General features: G+C 40.6%; 1 protein-coding gene across 1 annotated transcript in view; it reads right to left on the bottom strand.

The window, feature by feature from the left end:
* MALRD1 (MAM and LDL receptor class A domain containing 1) overlaps positions 1-23,252 on the bottom strand; it is a 226,126-nt gene that overhangs the window by 101,305 nt on the left and 101,569 nt on the right. The gene's annotated exons all lie outside the window — the stretch shown is intronic.

Raw genomic sequence — 23,252 nt, 5'->3', positions numbered from 1 at the left:
CTCCGTTACTTCCAGGTTGCTGCGGAGCGCAACTCAAAAGCACTCAACCCGAAGCGCATTCAACCCGAGGTATGACTGTATTTGGATGCTTGTAGATTTGAGGGAAACATGCTAGCATTTTGTGACTAGTAGGAGACAAACTAAGAATCAGAAAAACTAACGCTGCCTTGTGAGCTTCTGGTGTATTAGGGTGCCAGTCACTCACAAAGGCACCTTTGCCTCTGGAGAAAGCCAGCATCTGGAAATACCCTATTTATTATAGCAAAGGATGGCCATCAGTTACCAATTTTCAGCATAACTTGTGGTCTTCAGGGACTCAAGCGAGAGAGGGACTTAGAACTTCGCATTTTAAATTGCATTATTTAATGCACATCAACTGTCAATATAAATTATATCCCAAACAGGAATAAAATACTCCCTCTTGTGGTGTGAGATGAAATATTCCACTAATTTGAGAGCATAATCATTTTCACATGGGAAAGGTATACTAATTTCAATCAATCCTTTTGCTGGATTGCTGCAATCTTAGACATAAGGGCCTGGGCAATGAGACTTACCTAGGAATAAGTCTCATTGAATGTTCACCTAAATCTCTATCTGCATGTGTGTGCCTGTAGCAAGTTATTCACACACAGAATCATCACGCATGACAATCTGCATTAAGAATTCCTGAAGTTGCTGCAGAGAAGTGTCCTCGGTGAACACCTTTTGTCATATTGGCAGGCCCTTCAGTTTCACTTGTGAAGTACACAGTGAGAAAAGAGTCACGGCTCCAATATAGAGCTAGAAATGTTCAACCATGAGTAAATTCAACTGAGTTCAGCATGGCTTACTCCCAGGTACCTGTAGACGAGGTTGCAGTTTTTTGGGGTTTTTAAATAAAATATTTCTGTCCAGCAATTCATTTAAAAAAACAACAACAGAGCAGTATACAATGTACATAAAACCATAAGATAAAAAATAAATCAAAAAGTTTAAATAAGAAATCAATTAACTGTGATGGAAAGATATAGTCTTAATTGCCTGCATAAGGATGGTGGACTAGAAATGCTCTTGGCATTGAAACAGAAGGTGGAGAAGATGTGGGAGGAAGGAGGATTCTTAACCCTTTCCTTGCACACTGTTTCTCCCCTGCACAATCCCATCCCACCCCGTCCCTTCAGCAAAGCAAGGCTCTGAGGAAAGGCAAGCTGGAGAAGAACTAAAGTTCACTTCATAGTCAAGCTCAACATTACAACATTCATAGTCCAAAACAAGGAATACTTTGCTGTTTGTGTTCCCTTGCCAAGGACCCAGTTTAAAGTTGCGGATATCTGATAAGCATTGGGTGAGAGAGGAGAAACCAAATTTGTTATTCTGCTGTCAGACTACAGGTTTAGGTGGTTTGATTTATTGAATGGTCACTTTTCTTTTTACGAAGGGGCTGCTAATTAGAGAATGCCATCACCACAAGTCTTTCTTTGTGAAATCTGAACATGACAAGGATACCAAACACCACTGCTTTCCTTAGATTATTTGTGCATACTAGATTATACATAGTGCTGCTTTCTCCCAAAATAGAATACCCTGTCAGAGCTAAGATGAGTTATTGCCAATAATTCTGTTATAAAGTGCCAGCGAACTCTCTGTATTGACTTGTTATCAGCCTAGTGAATGACAATGTGCCAAGGGATGCGCATCCTCATTCATAACTCAAAGGAAGGTTAACTCTTCTGACCTTCCCGTCTTTTTTCATTTTTATTCTTGTCAAGAGCAGCCCAAAGAGGATCATTTGATTTCCTTTAAAAATCATTCTTCTTGCTGAAACCACCTGGGATTTTAAAAATCCCTTTTGGGATTCTTTTGCAAGTGAAAAAGAAGAAAATCCAGGTAGTCCACACCTGCTTCTAACTAGTTAATGCTAACAAGGAAAAGTCTAGCCATCCTGAGCTGCCCCAAAGTCTGTTGTTCACTTAAAACCCTCATCTCTGACCCTCACCTCTGGAACCTGCTCCAAGAAGCTGTATGTGGATCGTCTGCTTTTCCTTGGTCAAACCAACCAGATGGGCAGGGTATAAATAATAAAATTATTAGTAGTATTATTTATTCCAACTTTTATTGAGATCCCAGTAAAAGCCCCTTAAACCTCCTTCCCAAGAGAAACAAAGTTTTCTACATTTTTGCATCTATTCATTGTTAGTCTCTCTCTCTCTCTATCTCTCTCTCTCTCTGCCTCCATTGTCTCTGCAAAAACCAAAATATAGCTCTTTTGAGCAGAGATTGGTATTTTGTTTAAGTTCCAGAGTACATGCACACTGATGAAACTGTAGAGATAGCAGTAATAACACAGCCATAGTAGGCAACCTTCTGTAGACAAATTGAGGGCAAATGACATGTAATACTAAATCATCAATCTATTAATTGCCTTCTATATACCCTCTCAATATGATTTCCACATAAGGTAATTAAATGTTAAGAACAGTGAATACATCTGAAACACAACTAAACCCTAACAGAGTAGACACTTGTGCTAATTGGAAACGCCTGTTGGAACAAAAAATATATTCAACTGTTTCGGGGAAAGGATCATCTTGGCTGTGAGTCCTGGAAGACCTGCTCACTGTCTTACTGGCTTTTCCCACCCGGACTGGGAAGGCGAGGCCCTGACTGACCCTAGTTACAAAAATTGGATGGGGGACCATGTGTTGAGAGCCCAGCATTGCGGCAAGTTGGACTGGATGACCCTTGTAGTCCCTTCCAACTCTACAATTCTATGATATTCAATTGTATGATATTTAAAGGGCTGTCACGTGGAAGATGTAGCAAGCTTGTTTTCTCCAGCTCCAGAGGCTAGGACCTGAACCAATGGCTTCAATTTACAAGAAAGGAGATTCTGCCTAAACATCATGAATAACAGCAAGAGCTGTTCGATAGTGGAATGAACTCCCTTGGAAATAGTGGACTCTCCTTCCTTGGAGGTTTTAAAGCAGACATTGGATGGTCATCTGTCATGGATACTTTAGTTGAGATTCCTGCATTGCAGGGAGTTGGACTAGATGACCCTTCCAACTCTACAATTTTATGATAAGTATTTATGGAATGAAAAGTTATGAGAGTCAAACAAGATGTTGCAGGAGATACACTGATAAGAAATGAATCAGTATGATCATCCTAAAACTTTTGTAGGCACAAATAGTACTGAAAGTGTGATTGCCTATGAATGCTCTGATAGCATCATGAACTCAGATCACTATGGATGCACAGTAAACTGGACATGTGGAGGGGTCCTAACACAGTCACCAGAAAGGAGGAAAGCAAACCAAAACAAAGTGTGAAACATTTTTGTATGTTATTTTCCCTAATATAAGCACTTTTATGCACTTTGCTTTGCTGGAGAACTACATTGCAAAATTCAGAAAACTGAATTTCAAAGTATGATTGTGTTTTGGTGCACATATTGTTCTGGAAAATGTGAATTTTGTAGGCTCTCCCTCAAAGGCAAAGTGAATAGAATTTCCTCCCCATCCCTACTTGTCCCCCAGGTCTTCCTTCTGGGCTCCTGGCTCACCTTAGACTGTTGCTCGTGATCCTGCCTCAGCTCTTCTAGTATCAACCTATCTTATAAACTCATTGTAAAGATTATAGACTAGGAACGTGAAGTGTTTTTCATCTTTGTAAGTGCTATATAAATGCTACTGTAGAATATCTCCCTACAAGGATTTATCACAGAGTGACTAGCATTTCTCAATAACTTGAAAGAATGCAATCTTTCCATTGACTTTATTTCTGAGAATAATCTCATATTGGTGCCATTTCTAAAGAAGCATTTCAATTTTGAGCAGCAGCGTGGTATTCTCACCTCAAATATTGTCAAAGTTCAGATCTAGCAATTACTTATATATTTATGCAGGCCTCTGTATTTTTAAAAAGTTAAGGGTCTATGTGCAGTCCCCTTTTAGCAGCCTTGAGCAACCATTTATACAAATGAGCAGAATAAATTTGCAGCACATTTTAGAAGATATTAAAGCCTTTGACTCCTACGGCAGAAGCCTCATTAATCTAACCTTCTGTCCAACGCTACAGGAGTCTGAATGCGATGTTGTTCTGGCTAGGGTTCCAGACAAGGAAGGAAGGGATTAAAAAACTCACATGGACCCTCCTCCATTCCAGGGTATGAAAGGTTGTAATCTGGATATCCTCTAGGCTTATACCAAGAGACCTTGTGGAAAGTCCAAACAATCAACTACAATACATTTATAGTCCTAACCCTGACCTTGAACAGTAAGTAGGACACTAACTCAGAAGAGATGCCTGCCTTCATTTGGGTGGGGTAACTTCAATTTTACAGAGACTGCAATCTGCATGCAGTTCAACCAACTTTGGATCAATAGTCATCTGAGACCACACCCACCCACAAAAAAACCCCTCACTTAGATCCATATCAGTAGTTTTGCAGTGGCAGGGACAATATTTTGGAGCATGTGTTCATATAATCACATGACTACTTCATCTTAAAATATTGCATAGGAACCTGGAATGTAAGAACCATGAACCTGGGTAAGTTGGATGTGGTCAAAAAGGAGATGGCAAGAATAAATATTGACATCCTGGGCATCAGTGAACTAAAATGGACGGGAATGGGCAAATTCAGATCGGATGACTATCATATCTACTACTGTGGGCAAGAAACCCGTAAAAGAAATGGAGTGGCCCTCATAGTCAACAAAAGAGTGGCAAAAGCTGTACTGGGATGCAATCTAAAAAATGATAGAATGATCTCGATACGAATCCAAGGCAGACCTTTTAACATCACAGTAATCCAAGTTGTGGCGGGTGGCGCTGTGGGTAAAACCTCAGCGCCTAGGACTTGCCGATCGTCAGGTTGGCGGTTCGAATCCCCGCGGCAGGGTGCGTTCCTGTTGCTCGGTCCCAGCGCCTGCCAACCTAGCAGTTCGAAAGCACCCCCGGGTGCAAGTAGATAAATAGGGACCACTTACTAGCGGGAAGGTAAACGGCGTTTCCGTGTGCTGCGCTGGCTCGCCAGATGCAGCTTGTCACGCTGGCCACGTGACCCGGAAGTGTCTTCGGACAGTGCTGGCCCCTGGCCTCTTAAGCGAGATGGGCGTGCAACCCCAGAGTTGGACACGACTGGCCCATATGGGCAGGGGTATCTTTACCTTTAATCCAAGTTTATGCACCAACTGCTGGTGATGAAGAAACTGAAAGTGACCAATTCTATGAAGACTTACAAGACCTTATAGAAGTGACACCAAAGAAGGATGTTCTTCTCATTATAGGGGATTGGAATGCTAAAGTAGGGAATCAAGAGATAAAAGGAACAACTGGCAAGTTTGGCCTTGGAGATCAAAACAAAGCAGGGCAAAGGCTAAAAGGTTCTCTGTCAAGAGAACAAGCTGGTCATCACAAACACGCTTTTCCAACAACACAAGAGACGACTCTATACATGGACATCACCAGAGGGGCAGCATCGAAATCAGATTGATTATATTCTCTGCAGCCAAAGATGGAGAAGCTCTATACAGTCAGCAAAAACAAGACCTGGAGCTGACTGTGGCTCAGATCATCAGCTTCTTATAGCAAAATTAAAGCTTAAACTGAAGAAAGTAGGAAAAACCACTGGGCCGGAAAGATATAATCTAAACCAAATCCCTTATGAATACACAGTGGAAGTGAGGAACAGGTTTAAGGATTTAGATTTGCTGGACAGAGTGCCTGAAGAACTATGGGTGGAGGCTCGCAACATTATACAGGAGGCAGCAACGAAAACCATCCCGATGAAAAGGAAATGCAAGAAAACAAAGTGGCTGTCCAACGAGGCCTTACAAATAGCGGGGGAGACAAGGCAAGCAAAATGCGAGGGAGATAGTGAAAGATACAGGAAATTGAATGCAGATTTCCAAAAAATAGCAAGGAGAGACAAGAAGTCCTTCTTAAACGAACAATGCAAAGAAATAGAGGAAAACAACAGAATGGGAAGAACCAGAGATCTGTTCAAGAAAATTGGAGATATGAAAGGAACATTTCATACAATGATTACCATAATAAAGGACAAAAGTGGTAAGGACCTAACAGAAGCAGAAGACATCAAGAAGAGGTGGCAAGAATACACAGAGAAATTATACCAGAAAGATATGGATGACTCGTACACCCCAGGTAGTGTGGTTGCTGACCTTGAGCCAGACATCCTGGAGAGTGAAGTCAAATGGGCCTTAGAAAGCACTGCAAATAGCAAGGCCAGTGGAAGTGATGGTATTCCAGCTGAACTATTTAAAATTTTAAAAGATGATGCTGTTAAGGTGCTACACTCAATATGCCAGCAAGTTTGGAAAACTCAGCAGTGGCCAGAGGATTGGAGAAGATCAGTCTACATCACAATTCCAAAGAAGGGCAGTGCCAAAGAATGCTCCAACTACCGCACAAGTGCACTCATTTCACACGCTAGCAAGGTTATGCTTAAAATTCTACAAGGAAGTCTCAAGCAGTATGTGGACCGAGAACTCCCAGAAGTGCAAGCTGGATTTAGAAGAGGCAGAGGAACCAGAGACCAAATTGCAAACATGCGCTGGATTATGGAGAAAGGTAGAGAGTTCCAGAAAGACTTCTACTTCTGCTTCATTGACTATGCAAAAGCCTTTGACTGTATCGACCACAGCAAACTATGGCAAGTTCTTAAAGAAATGGGAGTGCCTGATCACCTTATCTGTCTCCTGAGAAATCTCTATGTGGGACAAGAAGCTACAGTTAGAACTGGATATGGAACAACTGATTGGTTCAAAATTGGGAAAGGAGTACGACAAAGGCTGTATATTGTCTCCCTGCTTATTTAACTTATATGCAGAATTCATCATGCAAAAGGCTGGGCTGGATGAATCCCTAGCCGGAATTAAGATTGCCGGAAGAAATATCAACAACCTCAGATATGCAGATGACACAACCTTGATGGCAGAAAGTCAGGAGGAATTGAAGAACCTTTTATTGAGGGTGAAAGAGGAGAGTGCAAAATATGGTCTGAAGCTCAACATCAAAAAAACAAAGATCATGGCCACTGGTCCCATCACCTCCTGGCAAATAGAAGGAGAAGAAATGAAGGCAGTGAGAAATTTTACTTTCTTGGGCTCCATGATCACTGCAGATGGTGACAGCAGCCACAAAGTTAAAAGACGCCTGCTTCTTGGGAGAAAAGCAATGACAAACCTAGACAGCATCTTAAAAAGTAGAGACATCACCTTGCCAACAAAGGTCAGTATAGTAAAAGCTATGTTTTTCCCAGTAGTGATGTATGGAAGTGAAAGCTGGACCATAAAGAAGGCTGATCGCTGAAGAATGGACGCTTTTGAATTATGGTGCTAGAGGAGACTCTTGAGAGTCCCATGGACTGCAAGAAGATCAAACCTATCCATTCTTAAGGAAATCAGCCCTGAGTGCTCACTGGAAGGACAGATTGTGAAGCTGAGGCTCCAATACTTTGGCCACCTCATGAGAAGATTCCCTGGAAAAGACCCTGATGTTGGGAAAGATGGAGGGCACAAGGAGAAGGGGACGACAGAGGACGAGATGGTTGGATAGTGTTCTCGAAGTCACCAGCATGAGTTTGACCAAACTGCGGAAGGCAGTGGAAGACAGAAGTGCCTGGTGTGCTCTGGTCCATGGGATCACGAAGAGTCGGACACGACTAAACAACAACAACTTCACCTTAGCGCTAATGGAGGAAGCATCAAAATCTATTTCATCTGGCCAACTCCTCCCCATCTTAAAATTACTATGTGAACTGAATATGGTCTCATTGCTACTTTTGAAAACACAGTGATATTTTTTCAACAGTTATACTTGCTAATTCCTTTGTATGGATGCAGAAAATTGCACTTTCATTCCAGAGGTGTCACGGGACATAAATAAAACATAGCATTAATGTGACCATGTTTATTTAGGACACATGTTCCCTTGTGTAGCCTGAGCATAATACAGTACATGGATTTCAGCAGCAATGTTTTCATCTAGATATGTTAGGTATTTTATTATTAATGTAGACATTATTTTTCTCATAAAAGCATAAGTTTTGGGATTTTGTTTTTTCCTCTGACAACAATTCTAGAACTAGTTCCTCTGACAGTTCTGGAGCACAAACACCATGACAAATTGCAATTTATTAGTAATTTCAGCAACATAAAATGTTGCTGAGAAAGGTAATCTGTCTGACTGAGAAAGTGCCAATTTTATTTTGTTGCAAAACAGCTCTCTTTGCAGCCTCAAAGTAATTAGATACACCTCACACAGGCAACAATAGCATCCAAGAGCAGCATTTACACTGAAAGTATATCAAATGGGTTCTGCATTAAAGTGGCAAATGAAGCATTTTATGCAGAATATTGAAAAGAGAAGGATGTGGTGCCTTTTCAGGTGATGAAATACTAAAGGAGAACCCCAAATTCACAGGTTGACAAGCCAGAGGTTTCAAGAGAGTTGCACTTCAACTTTTACTTTCTCAAAATGCTGCCTGGCACTAAGGGTGTCTGGCTGATTTCATGAGTGGAAGGTCTGAGTTCCAATTCCACTGCAATGAAACTGAGTTTTTTTGAGACCCAGAGTTTTCTGTGAAAAGGGTCCCTGTTTTTAGGCTTTGCATCTCCAGTTGAAGGTTTTTCAGGTTGCAGGAAAGCTTTGGAGAGCCATTACTAGTCAGAATAGATGATACTGGGGTTGACAGACCTTACTTCACACAAGACTGCTTCCTAGGTTCACGTCTTTGTATTTACTTCCTACTGAACCTTGCAGTTGTGGGATGGGCTGACTTTTTTTTAGGGGCTGACTACAATCATTCTGTAGTTTAGACCTTATTAAAGCCCAGGCATGCTAGCTTGCCACCGTGACTGAGGGGAGTCGGTGCTGCACAACGTGCTCTCATTATGCATGCACACCATGTGATGCTGCAAAATGCAGCCACTGTTTCAAAATGCAGTCACTGTTTCAGCCCCACACACCATAGCCCACATTTCTAGTCTGCAAAAACACAGAGATTTTCAGAAGCTTTCCATCCAAACATTCCCACTGGAATTTTATACCAGCTTTTCATTAACAGTTTTACATCTGCAGGTATAGTCCCCCCGCATTACCCATATTTACAAATGTTTATATTGCTATGCTCCTTTTAGGCGTTTTGAAAGATCTATCCTTCCATGACTCTTTCAAAGTTAGCATACTAGGTGCCAATATTTCTGCATCATAGTTTCAGAGATTCTGTAATTTACAAGGGAAAATATATATTTTTTTAAAAAAAAACCTTCCCGCCCCCACAAAAAGTCTTCTTGGCAATCTGCCCCTAGTATGTCAATGGCAAAATAATATAGAAATAAATAAATAAATTGCGGCAGGGATATCTCTGGAATTCAGCCAAAACTCTTGGGCAAATTGGTTTGTAATAGCAGTATGTCCTAAGGTACAACAGATGGAACTCCAAATGGGGCATCTGGTAGGTAGCAAGGCAGGCTCCTTTTCTAGTTTCTTGGTTGCATTGCTTTGCTTAGCTAAGAGACAAGAGATGCTGTCATTCTCATCAAAAGAAAAGCTGCCTGCTTTTCAGAGTGATGTGCAACCTGTGGCCTTCCAGATGCTGTTGGATACCAGCTTCCATCAGCCCCAGCTAGCATTGCCAATGGTCAGGGATGATCAGATTTGTTACCTAAGAATATTTGATGAGACGCAGGTGAGCCACCACTGACCTATAGGAATGCATACTGCCTGTATCCCTTTTGCTTCTTGGCACAAATTTATGAATCATAAAGGAGGGGGAGGAACAGCTCAGTAGGAGTGCAAATGTAAATTTGCCTTGAAATGAATTGGCATTGGTTCACACATCGTAAACCTCATTACTGTACTAAATGGGCTTGCAATGTTTTGCACGTGTACAATTTCATTTACTGCTGACATCTTAGCCTTATATCCCACTCTCAAAGAAGTTAACAGAAAACAGCTCAGCACAAAATATCACAATATTTAAAACCACAACATAAATCAAAATAATATAAAACAAGTCAAAGCTACATCCATGTCAAAACAGTAAAACACTAAATCCATTAGGGCTAACTGAGTAACAAGGGTCCTGCTTCTGGCCTTGATGGGAGATGCTTCTCCATGGGAAGAACCTATGAAACTAAGTATTATGTCATCCATGTGCTCTAAATTTCTGCACCCTCAAATGCATGGTAAATGAGACAAATGATTACTGTATGGAACACTCTTTCTCTCCGAAATAAAGTTTTTTCTGCCCTCAGTAAAAAGAATCCTAAAAGTTTTTATTATATATACAGAAATATACTGACTGTTTTCCACAGGCTAGTGATAGCATAATTCTAGAAGATTTTTGTGACCCTCAAAGACACCCCTAATTTGTTTTTTGTTTTTAAGTTGTGTGGTTTTTAAAAATTATAAAATCCTGACCACTCCCATGGGTCCTCTGCTGTGGTGCCATTTTTTAAAAAGCTGACTGTCCCTATAGTCCCCTCACCACGATCCCAAATGGTTTATTTGTGGCACCCCTACAACATCCCCTGCAAACTTGTCCTTTGATTTGATTTTACTTTTAAACCTAAACTTACGGGAATAATGAATGATGAAAACAGTTTTAAATAGTGTAGAATAAGGTTTCTGAAGGTGGTGTTGAGAATTGCAGTTCTCTCCACCACCACAGCTGCAGTTCAGCCATACCAGTTTGACATGAGGCCCCCAGAGGGTTGACCCATGTGTCAGTGTAGACCTTTGCCTATAAAAAGCCAGCTACTCCTGCTCGAAATGTTCCTCTCCCTGATCCTTTTCTGCTGGCCAGAAAATGATTGCAGCAGCCAAAATAAACAGTCCTATCCCCCAGCTTGAAGCTGCTCTTGTTGTCTCTAAAAGACCTTACAATGTGTGCCCCTACAATGCTGCTTGGCATTTGCAAGGCAGAGGAACACAGATTTTCTAGACCAATATATGAAGCCACGAGTAGTCAGAACAGCTTGTCTTTCATTCATATATCTATATATCCTGCCTTTTTCTTTTGTATGCATATATGTACAGACACAGAGAGCAAGAAAGCAGTCATGAAAATCTCCCCAGTAACCTCCGCATAAACCTCTCAGTAGCAGATTGAGAAGCAGCATAGAGCCAAGGTGTCTCTCCACTACCGTGTCCCTGCAATCAAACATTGACATTCATGAACCAATTGATTGCCCAGGAGCCAAGGCGCTGTTCTGTAAATACATCCCCATTTTAAAATTTCAAGTCAATTTCAGCAAGCAAGAGTAAGGAATTAAAGCAATCAATTTCTTGGTGCGTGCTAAAAAGCACAATGCCATCTTTGAATGGTTAGTCTGATGAATGCCGACCAAGCAGGCGCAAAATTGGCACATATGCTTGCAATATATCTTGATTTTAATTATCAACAGAGAAAGAATTTCAGGGCAAGGGAGCTCAAATGGCAACGGAATTGAGTTTTGTGAAGTGAGAAAAGCACGTGTTCCAACAGCATTGTTTGTACGCAAAGGGTCCCAAGTTCAGTCCCAGGCATTTTCCGTTAAAAGATCTCAGGTGGAAAAGGCTTGAGGGTCTGATTCAGAATATAACAGCTTAATTTGTTTAATTGACTAGAAATTACAGAGACCAAACCCCAGGATTATTTTGTTGGAATATCTTCAACTGATGCTGGTCTTCAACTGGTTGTTCAGGACCCTCTGCCAGTTTGCAGCCTGATCTAAGAGCATCAATACCACCCAAAATTGACACTGGCAGGGCTAGCAGTTGCAGGTGGTATCAAGAGGCAGGGCACAGCGAAACAGGACACACCATCCCTGACTGGTGCCCATCACCACATCTTATGGAAAAGAATTCCAGAGTTCAAATCTATACTTTGTACTACTTTTGTGAAGTAGTCCTTTCTGTAGTTTGTCCCAAGTCTCCTGTCAATCAGATTCATTAGACATTCCTCGGTTGTAATGTCAGGAGAAAAAATCTCTCTTCCACCCCACTTTCTCTACATCATATTCAAATTTATACACCTCTATCATATCTCCTCTTACTCGCCTTTGTTCCAAATTAAACAGAGATTACACACAGATGGTCAGGAATTGTTGCTGGCATCCATCTGTCTCAAGAGACAATGGTGTATGCTTCCAGGGGTGAAGTCAAACTGCTGGAGAATCACAGTGTCTGCTGTGGTTGCAGAGACCGGTAACTCATAAGGGCCTCCTTCCACATTGTTCTTGTTGTGTTGGTGGCCCTGAAGTGTTCTCTCTGGGGCACAACTCTTGGCAGTGTGCATGGAGGTCCTGGGTTGCCCAGACGACAAGACCTCACTGATGTGGTTCAAAGAAAAGCAGAGCAATACATTTGGCACCAACATGGCTGCAGGAGTGCTGGAAGGAGGCATACAAGACACCATCCAACCACCTTAGAGACTCTGCTCCGGATTTGTGTAGTGTTTCTCTTTAGCCTTTTCTTCTCCTGAAGATGTCCCGCAAGGCAATGGGTACAGACTTTTTCTTGGAGTTTATTCCTGAAGCCTTTCTTACTAATTAGTATAGCCACAAGGCCGCAGAGGTTTAGGGTTAGCGTTTTCCTTCTCCTAAGTGGGCTACCTTCCCAGCTTGACGAGCCCCATCTGCCCCTTGCTCAAGATTAGGGATGATATAATACACAGTTCCCAGTCGGTTAGTAGTCTGGGATCCAATCAGAGCATGAACGATTGCTAAAACATTCAGGGAAATGGGAAATGGGGGTTAACATTGTACTACATCTAGAATCAAAGGATTTGGGATCTACACAGTTAAGTGGGTACTGGTACATAACAAGTGCTGTTTTGAGGTAATAAACTCTCACACATCTGTAATGTAAGCTTAGTCAAATTCAGACTGTCAAGAATATAACACTGCCAAAGAGAAACATTTCAAATATGACAAACTGCATAGTATGTTGAACTGCAAGGCCTTCCCTGTTCACTGATCAATGAAATGAGTTTGCTAGCACAAGAGACTCCTATCTGAACATGGATACTTCTTGGTTAAATTAAGAACCCCTATTTGGGAATAACACCTTCTCTCTCTCTCTCTCTCTCTCTCTCTCTCTCTCTCTCTCTTCCCTAGACAAAACTAATATAAGTGAGAAAAGTGAAGAAAGTAATTGGTGTAGGTCAGGTAGTGGTGCCAGGGAACAGTTCAGGTGAAGAGCCAATAAAAGCTAAAAATAAGCCACGGGTTTTCACTTGACAGATGGTAGGGCAGTTTTATCTTTGCCCTGGCTCAGTAGCACAGGTAATATTTTAGCTGGTGAGATGGCAAAATGTACAAAATACAAGCCTAAACAAATGGCTTAAAAGCTGCACGATGCCTCAATTTTGTTCCCAGATGCATCGATTCCAGCATGATATAGGCCATGCCTCTTCACATCTATTCTGTTGCAAAATTTCCAATGAACACATCTGTTTTTCCAGCACTTTTCATTCCTGTGCAAACCTATCTAGAGTTTAGTCTCTTCACTTTCTTAGGGGGGGAATATACATGCCCTGAGAGATTATTCTAGTAGTTACTGTAACTGAGACATGTCTGAAGAGAAAAGCCTTGGAGTCACAGCATGAGTTACCATCATTAAGACAAATGATCCCACCTTGATTGAGGGGAGCCAATGAGTGTTAGGCCAGAATTTGGCATGGTATACACTGGCCTTGACTGGATCTCCAAATAAACACTGCTGGTTTGCTATGTGGCACATGGACTGCTACATACCATGTGGAGTTGCTCAGGTACAATGTGACTTGTACTGAATGAACACCCTCAAGATGTGGGGGGAAAAGAAATAGGGCCAATGACGTATGAATGCAAAACTGCAATTCTGTATGAATGCAAAGAAAAGGAAAGATTGTACCACTATGGCCACAAAATTCATCTTCCTCAAACTACCTTATATCATATTAAGATCAAGTTTCTAAATCCCTGACTGACTAAAGTATGCTTGAAAATGTGTGCATAATTGTTTGCTGACATCTCAGAAGTCAGAGAGGTGGCTGCATAAGAGTTCGGTGGTTGGAGACAGGATTTCAGTGTCCATTAGCAAAATAAATAAAGCTGGCAAATAGTTAGAAGGACCAAAGAGAGAGTTGAGGACAATAAGCAGGTGGCAGGCAGAAGCCTGAGAGGGAGAGACATGGTTGATTTCTGCTTGAATCCAAGCATGTGACTATGGGAAAAGCAAGACCTCTGGGGTGTTAATGCTGTGAACCCTTTTATCAAAGGCTCAGGTTGTATATATGTAAATAAACCATATATCATAAAGACACCACTGTCTCTACTGTACCTCATCCTAGGGAAACCAAACCCTGAGTAAAATCTTGCACTGCTCAGAGACTGGGGTGGTGTGTAACAATATTTTACTGAGTAATTCATCTTTATGTGAGACAGAATAAATATGGACTCTCAGAATCTCTGCTTTTGATTTTTAGTCTGACATACACACAGCCCTAAATATGGTTTTAGATACCAGGAAGATATTAGTTAAGCCTTAACGCTCATAAATTTGTTTTCCTAACCTGCAGGAAGCTGGCAGCTGCAATGGGCTGATGCTTCTAATTAAAGAATCTTTCATTGGCTTACATTTAGATGATTGTTAAATAATGCAGTTTACATGAAAGCCTTATTTGACCTTTTTATACAATTAATTAGGAAACTAGTGTCTTCTACTATTTTCAGTAAAGTAAATTACTTTGGATCATCACCACAATTAAATGTAAGATCTCTTCTCCTTCAGTGGCTACCTTAGCTTTTATGCTAGACATGAGAAATTAAAAACCAACCATTTTAGCAAAGAGCTGGATTATTTCTGTTGAAGCAGCTTTCAATTTCACTGAGATAATTTAAAACATATTGGCTTGCATCCAAACTGCTATTTTGGGCAGACCCAAGGGCTTCTGCATGTCCTGTCAGATTTTTGACTGTTTCTTCTCTTTGAACAGCAGATTTCCATGGCGTATCACAAAGGATATTTGAAGCTCTTGTCAGTTTCAAAAGCGGTTTGCCAAGCACCATGAGGGAGCTGCTGGAGAAACACAAGTCCAAAGCTCTCTTGGGCATGCATGTGGAACTAGTTGCACAGTTCTATGAGCTACTGTGCTTGATGTTCTAAGCCTGCTAGATTAACCAAAGCCATTGCTATGTAGTGGAACACTTCCAAGGCACTGCAGAAACACACACAGCCCACGTCTCTAAACTATAGAATCGTTAAAGGACACAACTATCCTACTGGGCATCTATTAAATTTTAATTGCTAAGGGCTTGTGGATGCAAATTTGCTCATTTTGAATGGTAAAATGGGAATTAGAAGGAGAGATGCTTTGCTACCAAGTCTAGCACCAAGTATGAGGCAAGCCCTCTCCCAATCAGTGGCCTCCTGGCTGTGTGCTTACACTATGAGAGATGCTCTGGGTCTCCAATGGAAATGTTGAATTGTGGGTGGCTTTCCAGAGCCAACTGTTGCCGCCAAGTATATTTGCAGCTGGGGAAACAGGCAGATGGGAGGGGCACAACAGGAGTTGGTGATGGGTGAAAAGCAAGTGTCAATGCCAATGCTACTCTGCCTGTAATCTTTTGCCAGGTCTAGCTAGGCTCAAGAGGAAAACATCAAAGTATCTGCAGCCCTCATCATTCCAACCAGCAAAAGAGGAGTCATCTGCATTGTACCTTTCAGTAATCTTGGTTTATCCTTGGAAAAGAAGGTCATAAGTCCTTCTTTTATGATGCTGTGGATTTCAGAAGCAGGAACCTGGCAGCTAAACACCAGCATTTTTGCACAGGAGAGTGTCTCTGCAGTATGTAAACTGATGCAAATAATTAAAAATTGAGACTTCTCCCACAAAGGCATTTCATACTTAATATCCAACCATTATGAAGATGTGACCCTGTAGCCATTTCCTGTCTGCTTCCAGCAATTGTATGCTGAAAACAAGCTTTGGACACTTAAATCTGCTACCTGTTGAAATGACCAGCCATCTCCTACTTTCAAAGTGGATCCAGATCAAGAACAGGGAACCTTTCCTTTTCAAACATTTGCAGCAGGCTACTATACAGCAGGAAAAGGGTGGGGGGCTATAGTGAATGTGAATCTTAAATCTGCCAATCTTTTCAAAGGAAAAATTGGCCGATATTGAAAATAATCCCCAAAATCCAACTGCAGTTCTTACTACTCTTTTACCTGAATTTTGAGCCAGTCTATGAAAATCATACTTTTTACATTCTAAAAATATTCCTACTCACCCATTTTTTTAGCACTGTCAGAAAACTCAAAACACATTAGTGACCCTTATTCAAAGCAATTCAGTTTTGTGTGCACTGGAAAGGTTTATTATTCCAGGTCAGCAAAGCTTTGACTGAGTTTTTAAATTGGGCAGTTTAAGAGTAGCATAAGATTCTCTTATGATAATTTACCTGCAATAAGACTAGAATTTCCATTTCTCATTCGTAGAAAATGCAACACAGCCGATGATAAAACCCTTTGCCCATGCTTTAAAGATCTCATTACTTTCCCAAAGGATTTTCTATTATTACTGATTTTCCATTATGACTGATATCTATTTACCTTTTGTTTCAATTAACATTTTGGATTATTTTGCTACCACTGCCTACAAGGAGTTGAAACAGATAGCCAATCAGATTCAAGCCTCAGGGAGCTTCCATCAAGTTGGAAACTCAGTTCAGTACAGTGCATCAAATCCTTGGTCCAAAGTCAGCTACTGACACAGATTATTACCAGCATGCATGTTATAGGGAGGTGGAAAGCTGTGATTTCAATAACTCCAGAGAAAGCCCAATGCATAAACGAGATATAAAGTGAGGGTGGACATGTTATGTTCTGTGTCCCACCATTGATTCCTTCATGAGTTAGAGGGTGAAGTTGTGAAGTAGGGAGCCTCTTGTGTTGATTCAGAACCTGGATCTTGCAGGATTCTATTTCTTGCAGAAAGTCTCAATGAGTATTGGAGGCTCCCCCTGCAGAAATTTGCCCTCCAGCTTGTAGACAGGGAGGGAGGTGGAAACTGGGGGTGAGGGAAAAGGAAAATTAGCAGGCTTGGCCCTGCTCTCCCTTAGCACATGTTGCTTTTACACACTAGAATGCCTGAAGAGGATTTATGCTATTTATAGTATTTTTACTTTCACAAAGAATGTGGCTCCGCAACTGTGTCTCCTGGTCACACCATACAACGTCACTATCTCCCCCATCTATCTCTCTCTCTCTCTCTCTCTCTCTCTCTCTCTCTCTCACACACACACACACACACACACACACGGCTCAGGGGGACCTCCCCCCCAAAAAAAACCTTGTAAAAAGCCTCTTTTCTGAATCTAATTTCTCTGAATCATCAGTTCCCAGCACCTGGCATGCAGAATAATAGTGAGTGACATCAGAGAGGTAAGGAAGGATAGAGATGTCCCTCCATTCCACTGATGCCATCAGAGCATCAATAAAGGTAGGCAGTAGGAGGGAACTTGAAGGCAGGGTGAGTGGGTGGGTGAGTGGGTGGGTGTAAGACAGGGCTGAAATTTCTCTCCAACTAAGTCTGAAATCTGAATCAAATATGAACTTTGAGAGTATGTAATGCTTGTTCTGCACCAAGGCAAATACTGCAAGACAGCCCACTGTGATATATATCTTGGTGGTGTCTCATCCTGAACATTCAGTGTCAGAACTGACCCCCTATTCTAGATTTTGCTCTAATGTTTTTAATGGGAATCACATGCCACCAAACCTAATAAGGACATTTCAGAAGATTGTGTATTTTCAGCACCTGGATCTTGACCAATAAACAGGCTATTTATATATTACCTATTTTGGTTCCCGTCCCTTCCTTATGCTAGTTGAAAAAGGCAACAGCTGTGATGGCTGATGACACCTGGTAAGAAGCTACAGTGTCCAGGTGACAGATTCAGTACTACATTAATCCATTAACAGCTTTGTGGATTGTAGGAAATGTCTCCAGCTGGCATTATGCCTGGTTGCTCCACTAGCTGTAGGTCAGGCTATGGGGCTGCCCTTATATAGGCTAACTTTAGCTGGCTGATATTTCTTCCTCTCCAAAATGCCATTAAGATTTTGCTCATTTATGTTTAGATGCAATTAATTGACTGTGACAGGCAACAGCAGTGAAAATCCCTACTGTTTTCATGTTACCATTATGGGATAGCTACCTGAATGTATAAATATCCCAAAACTATGTCAATGATTATACAAATAAAATAATTTTAGTGGTTGAGTAGCATATTGAGATTACAAAATACATGATTTCACTAAATTCAGAATGTAGTTTTGCTAGTAAAGGTAAAGGGAAGGGAATGCTACAAATTAATAAGCCTGGGATAAGAATAAAGGTCAATGTTAAAACAATGGCATTTGTGTTTTCCCACTTCACACCCTTTGCAGCCAGTTTGGGTCTAGTTTTATTATGGACCAAAGCTCTTAATCTGAAGCACGAAGAATCAAACCATTTTTCTGTACATGTGGAAGCTGTAGCAAAATGTATTAAAAGCAGGGAATGAGGTTTTGAACTCTATGCATTGGATTTTATGTGGGCTTGTCTTTTTGAATTATGCCTACATGTGGGCATCTGAGGGACTGGAGATAAAAGAGGTGCACTGTGAGTGAGGAGGGAAGGTGCACTCTCTCTACGCCATCCAGTATAATCCAGTCTTCCCTCTTGGGTTTACCCATGTTGTGTTTTTATGCCTTGGCAAATATAAATAGGGATATTCTATGTGGTATCTTTTAGAATGTTTATGTAGGCCAGAGAGAAAGTATAGTAAAATACTATAAACTTCACACAAAAGCAGTATATTCTTGAACCCAAATGAAAGCACCAATGAAGTGGTATGTCAATCAAAATGGGGTCAAACATAGGGTAGCTGACAGTTGGAGACTTAAAGGAAACATCCCTTTGTGGCTTATTTCTGAACACAACTCCCCAATCTACTGTTGAAGCTATTTCTGAACACAACTCAACAACCTACTGTTGAAAATAGTAATTAAATTTGTATATATTTCATCGACTTAATGAGCGCCAGATGTTTGATCAAGAGAGCTGAGCTAAAAGCTGAGCAGAAGATAAAGATCTTTACAAAAACAAAAAATTGCGCATTTATTTTTCTCTAAGCAGCAATGGGATTATATAAATATAGTCATTTAAAATCTGTTGTTCTTTATATGAAATAAAAACATGATATAGACACGGTTGCCAAGTATATGACACTGCAAATGCCAAGTAGGAATGGAATGAGATGTTGAGTGACATATTGGAAGACACAAGATTTACCCACTCTGGAAGAATGGCAGATGAAGGTGATCGACTACATGGAATTGGCAGAAATGACTGGCAGAATCCGAGACCAGGGAGAAGAGTTGGTGAAAGAAGACTGGAAGAAATTTAAAAACTATTTACAGAAATATTGTAAAATTAATGAATGTTAGAAGGATGTTGGATAGAAACTAAGGGGTTTCCAGCTGTAATGCTTTAGGAGATACGAAAAAAAAGGTTTATAAATGGGTAAAGCTTAATGGTAAGGATTTGCTGAACTAACAAATTGAAGTGGGGAGAAGGGAGGTATGAGGAGGTCTGGGGAAATAAGCGTAAGGAAGATATATTATGGAAAATTATTTGTTTTTAAACTGTTTTTATGTTGTATTTTGTTTCTTTTTCATTTTTTTCATTGTTATATTTTTAAAAACTTTAATAAATATCTTTTTTATATAAAAAAAGAGATGCTGAGTGACAGGGGATCTTTTGCCACTTGACTCCATTTTTATAAGTTCTAGTCCCCTTTCAACTGAAATGCAGTTTGCACTCCATTTCTGTAATTTCCCACAACCCTGCTAGTTCCCTTCTCACCTTCCCTAAACCTGAAAAGCCTTACTTTGGGGACTGAAGACAGAGCTAACATGAGGGGGCAGGCTGGCAATGTTCAGACAGGAAAGGTCCCACAATGCCTCTGTTTAGCTAAAAATACTGCACAAAGCAAAAGTGGTTGGGGGGGTTGTAGTATTCTAACTATAAGTTTGATGATCCCCAGCAGGAAAGAAGCCACACCACATATCATTTACAACTAAGAAAAAGTCTTGCAGGTCTTTCTTATATACAAATGCAGCTTCAGCTGTCTGTTGCTCCTTTCTCTTAAGACAGACATTTCCCGCCCTAAGACTGTACCAGGGAATGACATCATGGTGTAGCAGGCCGGCCCGCCCATGAGGCAGACTGAAGCAGTTGCCTTCGGTGCTGCAATCCCATGAGCAGCGAAACCTTCCCACTGCCAGGGTTGTGTGGCTGCTGGAAAAATCAGCCTCTGGAAAAAGCTTACGTGAGGCTTTGGTGGCAGCAGTAGCACCTTCCCATTTCACCTCAAGTGGCAGAACAGGATGGGCTACGCCCTGTGATGCAGCATAACTCCCATGAGGCACTCTGTCCTTAGTTTGAGGGGGACACTGGCAGGTTGCTGAGGGCAGCCTAGCCGACGCTTAAAACACCTGTGAATCTTTTCTTCTTTTAAGAAACAAACCCAAATCCTTGGCCACCTTGGTCCAAATGCTCTGAGATTTTCGCCCCTTCTCCCACAAGAGCTGAAAAAAGTTTGGACCAAATGTCTCAGCATAGCACTCCATTTAATAGTATAGGCAGCTTCTCCAGGGCATATAGCAAAAGCTTTATCTTCATGGCAATAGCTGCTTCTTATAAACATTAATTTCCCAAAGTCCAACACCTTCATGCATCGTTAGATATTTATATCACGCTGAGCTTATTAAGTACAAAGTAAGTAGTTTACTGTTATTCATGTCTAAAGTAGTTAAGCAAAAAGAGTGGTTCCACATAAAGTTTTAATTCTGAATATCTTCTGAGCAAATTTATTCATTTTGACTTTTCTGCACATGGCCATCACTGCCACAGCACACTAATTTTGAAAACACATCAATAATCAGAACAGACATTTATCATCTAGCTATTTGATTTATGGACTTGAGAGCTTCTGGGAACAGTATACACTTCTCATAATGATCCATTAAATTGAGCAGCTAGCTGAAGATTGGTCAGTGATTGTTAGACATTTGTGCTAATTTGGGCGGCGGCGGCAGCAGGGGGGGTATACTTCCTTTGTTTTGATATTTCTGATAGCTTATCACCAGGGGACTAAATATTGAAATTTCCATTTATCTTCAGGCATCTGAATTACTTTCAGCATAACTGGGCAAGGTTGACAATAATTTGTTGCAGTTAATTTTCAAGCACAAAAAAATATCAGTATACATTTTGGTGAAGATAGCAAGGTTCAGAATTTCACAAACGGCAGGAGATTGTTCCACGTTAAACATGTAGTATATCCAAAGTCTGGAGTGAGGCAGGTGGTGTCAATGGGACTCCAATCATGTGACTAACAAAATGACCATTGGGAAACTTTACAGTGAGCATTCTGGAAAATAACGATCCCACACTGGGATGTAAGATTGCTAATAGTGTGTTTATTTATACTAGACTAATAGGCTTGGTGCCTAAGTTAAATTAACTTAAGAAAGCCATGGATGAATGCAAAGGGGCTTCTGAGGCAGAGGGGGTGGGAAACGATCCTTCCATAAATGTTCATAATTTATCTTAGGTTCTGTTCCCAGTTCTGGGAGCCCCCACCTCCAGCATCCTATTCCACATTTTTGGAGGGTGGGGAGGGCAATCAGGTAATAGAAAAGGGTATATTTTCTTTCTGCAAACTTCAGCTAACTTATCTTAGGATGGAAGTCATGGTTTGATTTGCCTTATAAATGCACCATTTCCTACCATATACACACTTTCCATCTGTTGCCATTGTGTGGTGTGCCTTTGAAGCACTTGCAAAGCTCTGGCAGTGCAGCTTTCCCTGGAGTGTCCCATTCAGACTATTCTGTATTTGCATCATAACAGAACCTGTGCACAAACAATAGTGGCCAAGGATAATAGTCAAGCAGCTAACCATGCCATTGGTTTTAATGTTTGTTTGATTGCTTTTAGAAAGTCAGGTGACACCTTTCCACCTGTCCTGCCAAGAATCACGATTGAATAATGCTTTCATCCATGTGGAGTAGCGAAGGTAAAATGTCATTTTTAAAGACAAGAGTGGCAGAGTGCTGGGGGAGAAGGAAATGCAGAAATAAAATGACACAGGTGTGTCTTTTATGTTTTCATTCTATTTATGTTGGCTGCTGAACATTTTCTGATGACAGATGCCACCATTTCAGAACTGCACGGTTACATATTGCTCTCAATCGACAGGGGACCATATACAAAGCTAACATTTTGCTAACATGAAAAGTATCAAAAAAGTGACAGTTGTCTGTTGTTTGAAGGGAAACTGTTGCATGGAGAAAGTAAAGAGAAAACGATGCAGAGGAAAAGCTCTCTTAATGAACAATTTATTCATAATGAACAGAAGATAGAGGTTATGTAAAAGGGTATTTCCTCTTTTGCATTTGCATTTCATTTTGCTCTGCCTCACTTTATAGTAGGATGATGCCATTTTAAAAAATTGAATTTTTCAGTTTTCAAATTCCAAAAATGAGGGGTGCTAAAAAGTTCTAACATGACTCGAGAATTCAAAATCTATTTGGGTTAATATAATTCAGTTTTGCTTTGTAAGTAAAATGTGTGTAAATTTGCATAGAAATCACTAAAAAGATTGCCAAGTACTTGCACTTACATTAAATATTATTATTTAGCATTACTGACATTTTCAGAAGGTAAAATTAAAATTCTTTGGTTTTCCGAAAGCAGTTTATGTGCTTCTTCATCAAACGCAGACTTGAGAAGCTAAATGTTGTCCAGTCACAAAAACAACAGCAGATTTGAATTCCTCAAACCCAAAAACCTATTTTTAAGACGTCTCAGTGAAGAAATTTGCAAAAATTAAATTTCACTCTCTAAAATGCCATGCCATGGTGTTAAAGGATGCTTTCAAAGCAGCCGGGTGCAATGCAAGTTAAAAGTAAACCATGACACAATGTGGAATTAAATGCTGCCAGACATTCATTGAAAAGAAGTAAGCTATGCAGTCACTATTCTGCATACTCTGTGCTAAATTATAATCATAATTCTTCTTCATCAAGGTAAACAAAATCCTGTGCTAAGAAACTATGACTTTTCTTGGGTGCATACTATTTTGCAAATTCACTCAAGGAATGAACAGATTTTCTCCATTTCATTCATTTCTCATTCTGTTAATTTGATCTGCCCTATA

This window comes from Podarcis vaucheri (assembly GCF_965113315.1).
Source record: "Podarcis vaucheri genome assembly, chromosome: 12".
In the NCBI taxonomy this organism is placed as follows: domain Eukaryota; kingdom Metazoa; phylum Chordata; class Lepidosauria; order Squamata; family Lacertidae; genus Podarcis; species Podarcis vaucheri.
This window is presented reverse-complemented; position numbering and strand designations above follow the sequence as displayed.